This window comes from Alligator sinensis, unplaced genomic scaffold, assembly GCF_000455745.1.
Source record: "Alligator sinensis unplaced genomic scaffold, ASM45574v1 scaffold1012_1, whole genome shotgun sequence".
Classification (NCBI taxonomy): domain Eukaryota; kingdom Metazoa; phylum Chordata; order Crocodylia; family Alligatoridae; genus Alligator; species Alligator sinensis.
The window spans coordinates 140582-150450 of record NW_005842104.1 but is presented as its reverse complement, the minus strand read 5'-3'; positions in this window follow the sequence as shown (position 1 = coordinate 150450).

Here is a 9869-nt window from a genome sequence, read left to right as displayed (position 1 = left end):
GCTCTAAATCACTTCTACCTTGCCCCTGCCCCCCTCCCCCAACTCCTGGAGCACATATAAAAATATCCATAGATGTTAAATAATGCAGCACAGACCCTGAGGTAGGTTGTCACTGTGTGCACTTTTGCTGACTTGCCCACTGAAATGTACCCAGTACCTGAGGCTGCTCAACATTATGGCCAGGAGCTGCATGGCGTACTGTATTTGGTCTTCAATCTTGAGTGCTGTCCCATATCTTCGTACCATTTTATAGGCAATCCAATTTGTTCCAACTTTTAGACTTGATTGGAATCTGGCCTCGGTGTGAACTAATAATGGGAGGAACCTGATCTCAGCAAGTCTGAAGCCAGTCTGTTTCTTTGCCAGAATGGCCCCACAAGATAGACCTGAGATGGGCTACTTAAAGCTGTTACATGCTGTAGAGTATAATGATATTGGATGACAGTTTTATTTGGTGCTTTCAGGGTGGGCTGTTATTAGGTCAGCTTTTTGGGTTCTTCATATCAGAAGGTATGACAGTGAGTTTGGTCTGTTAACAAGGTTTCATGCTATTGAGAAATTTGGGAATAAACTCTTCTATTTAACAAGGTCCTTGTGTATTTCCTCTGTTGGTGCTTCTCAACCACAGTGCTGTGACACCTCAGGGTGCTGTGCGATCCTTTTAAGGGTGTTACGGGGTGCTGCTTAATACTAGCACTGTTGGCTGTGCAAACACCTAGAGATGATTCACAAGATAAACCCAGAGGTTTCAAATAGGAATCGTTTAGTGTCAAAAACACTCTGACTTGTAATCTTTTTGAGTTGCAGCAACAGAATTGCTCTATTATTTTTCCATAGTCAAAAAAAATGAGTGAAATCTTAAGAGTTGGTATTTTCTGAGGCATGCCTTGAGTCTAAAAAGGCTGAGAATCACTGCTTTATTGTATATAGGGATGATAGGAATAATGTCTAGGAGTTCTTTCTGAATTAGCTGTTTAAGTTGTCACTTCTGGTCTTTTAATTTATGGAGCTGGTATGAGGCAACAGCATTGGGCATTGCTTTCATACATTTCTAAGCCCACTGCTGATGTATGTGGCAAGGCTGTATTTTGCTTTTCTTACTGTGGTAATGATCTTATTGCCAAGAATCCTGTACTTTGGACCTTGTTTGCATTTTACAGCATACAATTCTTATTGAACAATAATGTCAATGTAAGAATTCTCGAAAGGTAGTCCAACTTAGTGACAGCCCTCCCAAATTAAGCTGGTGCATCCAGTTCTTCATTGCCAAAGAAGGCCGTTAGCAAATTTCAAGGTGCTAATCAGCAAGTTGATAACCATCCTTTTGACAGCCTTTATTATGTTACACAATAAAATACAAAACAAGCATCATCTTTAGCTGTTCCCTTTATGATAATCATAACTGGAACATTAAAAATTAAATCAATACCTGTTAAATGGTTTCCCAGTCTAGCACTTTTAACCCCTCTCTGAACTCCCTCCTCCACTTGACACCACCTGCTTTCCTTTTTGTATTATTTGCATCTCTGATTATTTTCATAGTATGTTAAGATCTTTTGGGTGGAAGATAATGAGTACATATCAGTTATCAAAGTATCATTAATTCATATAGCTAATCATAACCATTCTGAAAACACATCTACTGTTGTGCATAGAAAAAGACTGTATATTGCATTTGGGAATTTGGAAATTTAAAAAGAGAAGCACTCATTATCTACAATGAAAAGTATTTGAGAATTGATAAATGGTACCAGCAGCTTAACAGTCTGAATTTTCAGAAACTGGAGAGCACTGTATAGATGAGATTCTTTAATGGCATTTTGTGTTGGAGATCTAAAAATCATTTAGTACCCTTGAAAATAAATCATTGTCATATGGCTTACAACTGGGGTAAAACCATAATAATTCAGTAATCAAATGGGATTATGAACCAGTCACGTAACTGGTTTAACAATATTTTAATTAATTAAAATTCCAAAGTATTAAAGACTGCTTATCAAGTGGTAGTGTCAACCTTGAAATAGATTTAACCTACTGATTAGTGGATACTTATCTCGACCATGATATGCCTTCTAGAATATGATTGCATTTCAAACCAAGTAATAATAATAAGGAACATCAGGATTAGGTATCAAAAAAGTGCACCCTGCTAATTCAGCATACTTGTGACTAAAGTGCAAGTCATCCCTATCTAGTAATGTATTGATAACTCTACAAGATTGCTTCCAAATTTCAGTTTTAGATAGTTCAAATATTACCATATCCTGCAAAAGAGAGAAACGCTTCAGGGTGGTGACTGTACTAATCCTGAAATATGGATAATTGCTTAATTACTGTAAATAATATCTTCAACATCTGTTCTGACTACTTAGATTATTATAGTTTTTAACTCATGTTATTATATCTTTGTGTCATCTCGTCTTTCTTCTTCATAATGACAAGTTCATTCTACTTTCTAAATCATTCCTAATAGAGAATTCCAGGTTTTAAGTGTCATCAGTCAAGGCAATCTTACAGCTTTGCTGGGTAGATTTGTTCCATTATGTATTTTTTCAGGTATATAAAATTCCCGCTTTTAAACAGATTTTCCTTGCTGCAGCTAAAGCCTAGTGCTGCTTGTTCCATCATCTTCTAAAACTGATGACTGATCCATATGCTTATAGTTATACCTCTCATAATTTATAAAAAGTTTAGATCTTTCCAGGTTGACCAAATCTGTTCAAAGCCTCTATAGACACAATCCAGAAAAATCTGAGGTAGATGGCAGTCATCATTTTAAGAGTTAAGTATAGCCTTTCATCACTGTTTTCCTCGTAATCCCCTGATTTTTACCAATGTTTTAATTTTTTTAATAAATTTAAACAGAACATAATATGTTACCGTACTTAAAATGGAAGACTATTCATGCTAAATAGAGCAAGATAATCTCATTTGTATTGCACCTACTATATTGTGCATCACAGGGGTGGGCAATTACTTGGGCCTGCAGGCCACATAGAGAGTTTTGGAGCTATTTAGCTGGATGTCACAGCCTGGATTAGCACTCTCCCTGCCCTACCGCAACAGCTCGCCAAAACTCCGTATGCGGGCAGGGGTGTGTGGTAGGGCTGTGCGAGGCTTCAGACTGTGCTTTGGATCTGGAGAAGCTTCAGATGCTTTGGCATCCAAAGCAGCATGTCTGGATCAACGTGCTGGCTTTGTTAGGCTTTCCGAAGTGGTTTGGAGCTTCCAAATCACTTTGGAAAATCTTTGGAGATGCCTCAGAGATCCGGCCATAGGGTATAATGGGGAATCACTGAAATATCTATAACTTTGTTGTTTTTTGTCTGATTTGGATGAAACATGCAGGGGTGGAAGCCTCTGCTGAGAGCATGAAGCCTGCCCATACACTATAATGGGAAAGCACAAAACTGCCTATAACCTTGTCATTTATTGGCAGATTTTGATCAAACTAGCAGGGATGGTAGTCACTTCTAAGGGCATGAAGCCTGCCAAGTTTCAAGGAGATAGGTGCAGGGGTTTGAGAAACTGTGCCTCAAACTTGAAAGCAAACCTTGTGTCACTTGTAAGTGTGAAGGCACAGGGGGGTGAAAACTGCAGGGATGGTAGCCTCTTCTGAGGTCACAAAGCCTGCCAAGTTTCAAGGAAATAGGTGCAGGGGCTCGGGGGGAACTGTACCTCAAGCTGTGGACAAGGAAAACTCGTGACATGGGTGACACTGTGTGTGTTAAGACACAGCAGGGTGAAAGCTGCAGGGATTGTAGCCCCTGCTGCAGCCACGAAGCCTGCCAACTGTCAAGGAGATACGTTGAGGGGTTCTGGGGCCCTGTACCCATAGCTGCTGACAGGCAAATCTCGTGACATGGCTGCTTGTGCAACTGACAGTCTCTGTCTTGGGGCAGTTGATTGTCTGTATTGATTATTTCCTCTCCTTAGTCTGTGGTATTGTAGGTGTTAATAGTTGCTAATTAACTGGCTACATTAGCTAGGTACTGTGTATTGAGCTGGTCCCTGAGTGAATCATGATGGATTGGTAACTGGTAACTAGCTTAGCAGCCAGACCTGCAGTAGTTTCCCCATCCACCCCCCACCCCAAGACAGACACAGTTGCACAAGCACCCATGTCACGACACTTGCCTGTCAACAGCTAGAGGTGCAGGACCCCAGAAGCCCTGCACCTATCTCCTTGACAGCTGGTAGGCTTCATGGCCGCAGCAGGGGCTACCATCCCTGCAGCTTTCACCCTGCTGTGCATTAACACACACAGTGTCACCCATGTCAAGAGTTTTGCTTGTCTGCAGCTTGAGCTGCAGTTCCCCCAAGCCCCTGCACCTATCTCCTTGAATCTTGGCAGGCTTTGTGGCCTGAGCAGGGGCCACCACCCCTGCAGTTTTCAGCCTGCTCCGCCTTAACACACACAGGGTCATCTATGTCACGAGTTTTGCCTGTCAGCAGTTTGAAGTGCAGTTCCCCCCAAACCCCTGCACTAATCTTCTCAAAACTTGGCAGGCTTTGTGGCCTCACCAGGGGCCACCACCCCTGCAGTTTTCACCCCCCCCTGTGGTGTAACACATACACATGACATGAGTTTTGCTTTCAAAAATTTGGGGTGCAGTTCCCCCTGAACCCCTGCACCCATCTTCTTGAAACTTAATTTGTGTTGCAAGCCTCAGGTCTGTAATTGCTTTGGCTTTTCTAACTGCCTCCCTGCAAGTGCAGGCCAAGTGGGTATGCTCCTCCTTGGTAGCTTCCCCCTGCTTCCACTGCCTATATTCCTTCTTTTTTGCCCTTAGGCTCCCTTGGATTTCTCTGTTTAGCCAAGGAAGTTTTTTGGCTCCTTTCCCCCTTTTCCCTCATACTGGGATCGTCTCCCTCTGCACCCGAAGGATCACTTCCTTTAGGAATGACCACCCTTCCTGGACTCCCATCTCACCAATAATCTTATCCTGCAGTGCGTCATTGACTAGACTCCTAAGCACACTGAAGTTAGCCTTCCTAAAGTCAAGCACTTCCACCCTACTAGTTATCTTACCCACCCTACGCTGTATGGTGAATTGGATTGATTGGTGGTCACTATCCCCAAGGTAACCACGAATTTGCAGTTCCCTTACAAAGTCACCTGCTATAGCCAACACCAAGTCTAGTTAGGCATTCCCCCTAGTGGGACCGTATACCTACTGCATTAGGTGAAGGTCCTACATGCAGGTTAAAAACCTACGTGAATGGCTGTATTTGGCTGACTGCTCCGCCCAGCAGATGTTAGGGTACTTAAGGTCCTCCGTGACAACCACATCCCTAGACTGTATGGCCTCTGAGAGCTGCCTCAAGAATTCAAAGTATTCTCATATGGACCATTGTTCACCTGTCTTTAACTTTTTTTTTTGCATCTCAGAACATCATTGCTAGTTTAAGCTCATGCTACATAATCTAGATACTATCAGGCTATATTATCACTTTGATAAGAGAAGACTCACAAACCTCCAAGACTAATCTGTTCAGTTTTGCATCCATTTAACTAAATCAGGACAACTACTGTGCAAATGCACTTTTATCTGTATAAAGATTGTTACTTCTTACTGCTGTTTATCCTAAAGTTCTGAAAACCACAGTCAAAAATTGTGTGTGTATGTGAGAGAGAGAGGTGGGGACAAGGACAAGGAGAGATTTCTCACATTTTCTATTTAGACTATTGTCATGAGACTGAAACATTTGATATGATATAAACATCTAAAAACAGTGCAATACAGAATTAAGTTAGCTTAATATATGTGCTAGTTACCAACTACAGATTTCATAGACATTAGGGCTGGAAGGGACCTCATGAGGTCATTGGGTCCAGGCCCCTGCCCTAGGGGCAGGAATTCATCTGGGGTCAGATGACCCCAGTAGATAATCATCCAAATGCTTCTTGAACATATCGAGAGTAGGTGCTTGCAGCACTTCCTGGGGGGACTCTATTCCAGACTCTGGAGATTCAGACAATAAAGACGTTTTTCCTTACGTCCAGTCTACAACAATCTTCCAGCGGTTTGTGACCATTGGGCCTTGTCTTCCCTTGGGGTGGCCTGGTGAACAGACATTCTCCCAGATCCAGATGCACACCTCTGATATACTTATAGGTTGCCACCAAGTCCCCCCTGAGCCTGCGCTTTCCCAAGCTGAAGAGTCCCATGCCTCTCAGCTTCTCATAAGGCTTGCTCTCTTGACCTCTGATCATTCACATGGCTGTCCTCGGGACTCTCTCAAGCTTCTCCACATCTTTCCTAAAGTGTGGAGCCCAAACCTGGATGCAGTACTCCAGCTGTGGCCTCACCAAGGCCGAATAAAGCTGGAGAATATCATCTTGGGTCTTGCTTGAGATGCATCAGTAGTTGAGCCACCAACTACATAAAAACTTTACCAAACATGAAAAAGAGAAGTATTCACTTGGGTTTCCTGATGAAAAATCCAGTATAAGCTGGCTACCTCCTGAAACTGCAGTGCTAACTGCAAATGGTACCTTCCTGTTCTTGAGGCTTGCTGGGTTTTAGTTACATTGCTATGAGCTATTTGAGTTCAGCCTGTGTACAGTTTGATTGTAATTTTGTAAAGCACTTGGAGGAGAACTTTTCATCAATAAAATTACATAAATGATAACATACAATGCTAGAGGTTATGCCATGTCTATCCAGCTTCTGGATGGCAGTGGGCCATAGACCCAGCCATAGACCCATAGTCTCTGCACTGTGCAGGCAGCCTGAACAGCCCAGTTTCCCCTCCCTTGCCAAGTATGCAGTGCAAGCTGTTCATCTCTCCTCTCCTGCTCCATGCACGGTGCAAGCAGGTCAGCACTCTGCCACTTGTGCAACCCCAGCAACATTATAGCAATATGGCCTTTATCCTGCTGCATGAGCAGTGTAAGCAACCCAACCCCTCTCTTGCCAGGCAGGCAGCCTGGCTCTCCCCCTGTCTCAAAGGTAGCACTTTCCTGTTGCCTCACTCCCAGGAAGCAGGAGGAGGAGGAAGGGGGAGCCCAGAGATCCTGAACACCAGAGCAGCATTTTAACCCCTTGTGGGCTGAATACAGCCATCAGGACACCAGTTGGACAGCCTCAGATTATACTTAATATTTAGCAGGGGAAGAGTATTACTACAGTATTTCAACTGTATTGTTGAAAGGACTTTTTCAAAATGTAAACATTCTATATTTGCACAATTCCTATTTATTTAAAGATGTAATAAACTTTTCTTAAGATTAGGAAAGAAATGAGATGGAATGTGAAATTAAGCTTTTTGAGTTAGGTTGTATGTGTTTCATTAAAAATATTCCATGCAATGGCATTCTGCCTGTTTACAATTATAGTCCTATTTGCAAGTATTATTGTTACAGAAGTGATTTTTTTTCCTCTTTAATCTAACTGTTTAAGTGAGGTGACCATCATTTATCTTGAGTAATTATTTGGCTTTTATATGTTCTTTTTGTTGTTGCTTGTGGCTCTTTCTTAACTTTATTAATGAATCCAGCTTGTCAAATATTAAGCTTAACATTTAAAGTTACATCCAGTTCTTTATAATACATGTTATTTTTCATTAGTAAAGGTGATTTACAGTGATATGTGAATCTTATAAGTCTTTTTGCCTGAAGGAACTTCATTCTTTTAGAGGGTTGATTAAAGAGATCTTATCAGAGTAGATGCATACCGTGTAATTTTATACTTCACAAGGACAGCTTGTCCTCTAAGCACACAAGAGTGTGAGAGAAAAAAACAATCATTTTCCATGAGGACTGCTTGGGAAAACATTAAGAATATATGGGAGGAGGTAGATGAGGAATCTCTAAAAGTTAGGAGGTTCATTTGACCAGTTGTTTCCTGTTAAAGTGTAAAAGGAAAACAGAATTGTAGGTCAGGTGAGCATAATGTATAAAATCATTTTCAACCATTTTGTGTATTTCTTTAGAAAAACTGTAACTAGGCTTGGCAGGATTCAATTTTTTTGGTAAACATTGATCAGCATCAATTTCACCTCACACACACAGACCAATGGGAAAAAATCCATTGTAAGTAATTGAAATTATAGAAAAAGGAAATAAGAAAAATGATGGTCCTACAGAACCATGCTAATTGTAGTTCGAGCTGCAACTGCCAGGAACCCCAGGGGACTGGGAACAAAGGAAGAGGAAGTGACCAAGCAGATGGTTGAGCTAAGAGGAAGCAGAACTGGGACTGGTGGTAGATCTGTTACTCAGCTGACAGCAGCACTACAGTAGTTACATTTTTGTCTGCCCCCATGCCCTAATTTCAAGACATTCTGAAAATTTAAATTGATAAAAATCAAAATAATGCTTAAAAATAAACATCAATAGTATCCATCAAAATTATATATATAAAAATCAAATTCTGCTAAGTCTACCTATAACCATAAGAGCTTTGATATCTTTGAAAAGAATGTTTAAGTTCATCCTACAAAACTAGGAACTAAGAATTCTAATTTTAAAAAGGCTCTAGAGGGGATACACGAAACTACAGCCCAGTGAGCCTAACTTCTGTTCCTGGAAAATTAGTAGAAGCAACAAAAAAGAAAAGAAAAAAAAAGAAAACATTTTTAGAATGTTCAGCACATGGATGAACGTAACTTGCTGGGGAGGAATTAAGGAAAATCATGCCTCGCCAACCTTCTAGAATTTTTTGAGAATGTCAATAAGCAGGTATCTAGTTGACATAGTATATCCAGACTTCCAAAAAGTCTTTGACAAGTCTTCCATCAAAGGCTCTTAACTAAGTTAGGAAGTCATGGAATTATAGGGAATGTACGCTCATGGACTAGAAATTGGGTTAAAGATAGGAAGCAAAAGGTAAGTATAAATGGCCATTTTTCAGGATGGAGAGTAGAAAACGGGTTGGGGGGCAGTGATCTGTGTTCATACTAATGATGTTCAATGAATTTATAAATGATCTGGAATAGGGGGTAAGTAGCAAGGTGGCCAAATTTGCACATGACACAAAATGATTTAAACTGGTAGAGATCCAGGTGGACTACAGGATCTGGCATGATTCAGCAAATGCGCAACTAAATGGCAAATGAAATTCAATGGAGTTAAGTGTTAAGTGATGCACAAGGGTAAACATAACTCAAACTATACCTACACTATGATGGGTCTACATAAGCTGTTACTACACAGGAAAAAGATCTGGGAGTCATTGTGGACAGTTTGCTAAAACCATCATCTCAGTGCTCAGCAGCCATTAAAAGGCTAATAAAATGTTATGGATTAAAAAAAAATGGAAATGTAAACAAAACAAAGTATCATCAGGTGAGGGTGATTTGTCTGTGACATCTGTCGCCCCATTGATCACCAGGCTTGATTTGACTGATCTGGCTGGCTAGGTGGGTGTCCACTTCCTCCCTCACCACTCCATATGAGACCCTCTTGAAGCTGTGTGCTTGGTCAAAGAGGATGACCTTCCAAAACTAGAGAAGTGCCGTTCTTCAGTCAAGGGTATATTATAGCTACTCTTCCATGGTAAAACCTCCAAACAAGCTCAAGGTCCATTTGTAGGAGAAAGTAGGATGCTCAAGCTTCTAAGATTCCAGACACATCCAAATGAGGTGTTGCATGTGGCAGTCTGCCTTTCTTTTGCAGGAAGAATAGCAAATGTGGCAAGCAACTAGCATGGCTTAGCAGAGAACACTTTGATGAGCTTAAACATGAAAAAGGAGCTTACAAAAAGTAGAAGCTTGGACAAACAACTAGGCAGGGATGAAATCAGGCAGGTCAAAGTGCAATTGGAGTTGCAACTAGCAAGAGATGTGAAGGGTAACAAGAAGGGTTTCTACAAATATGTTAGCAACAAGAAAAACATCAGGGAAAGTGTTGGTCCCTCTGAATG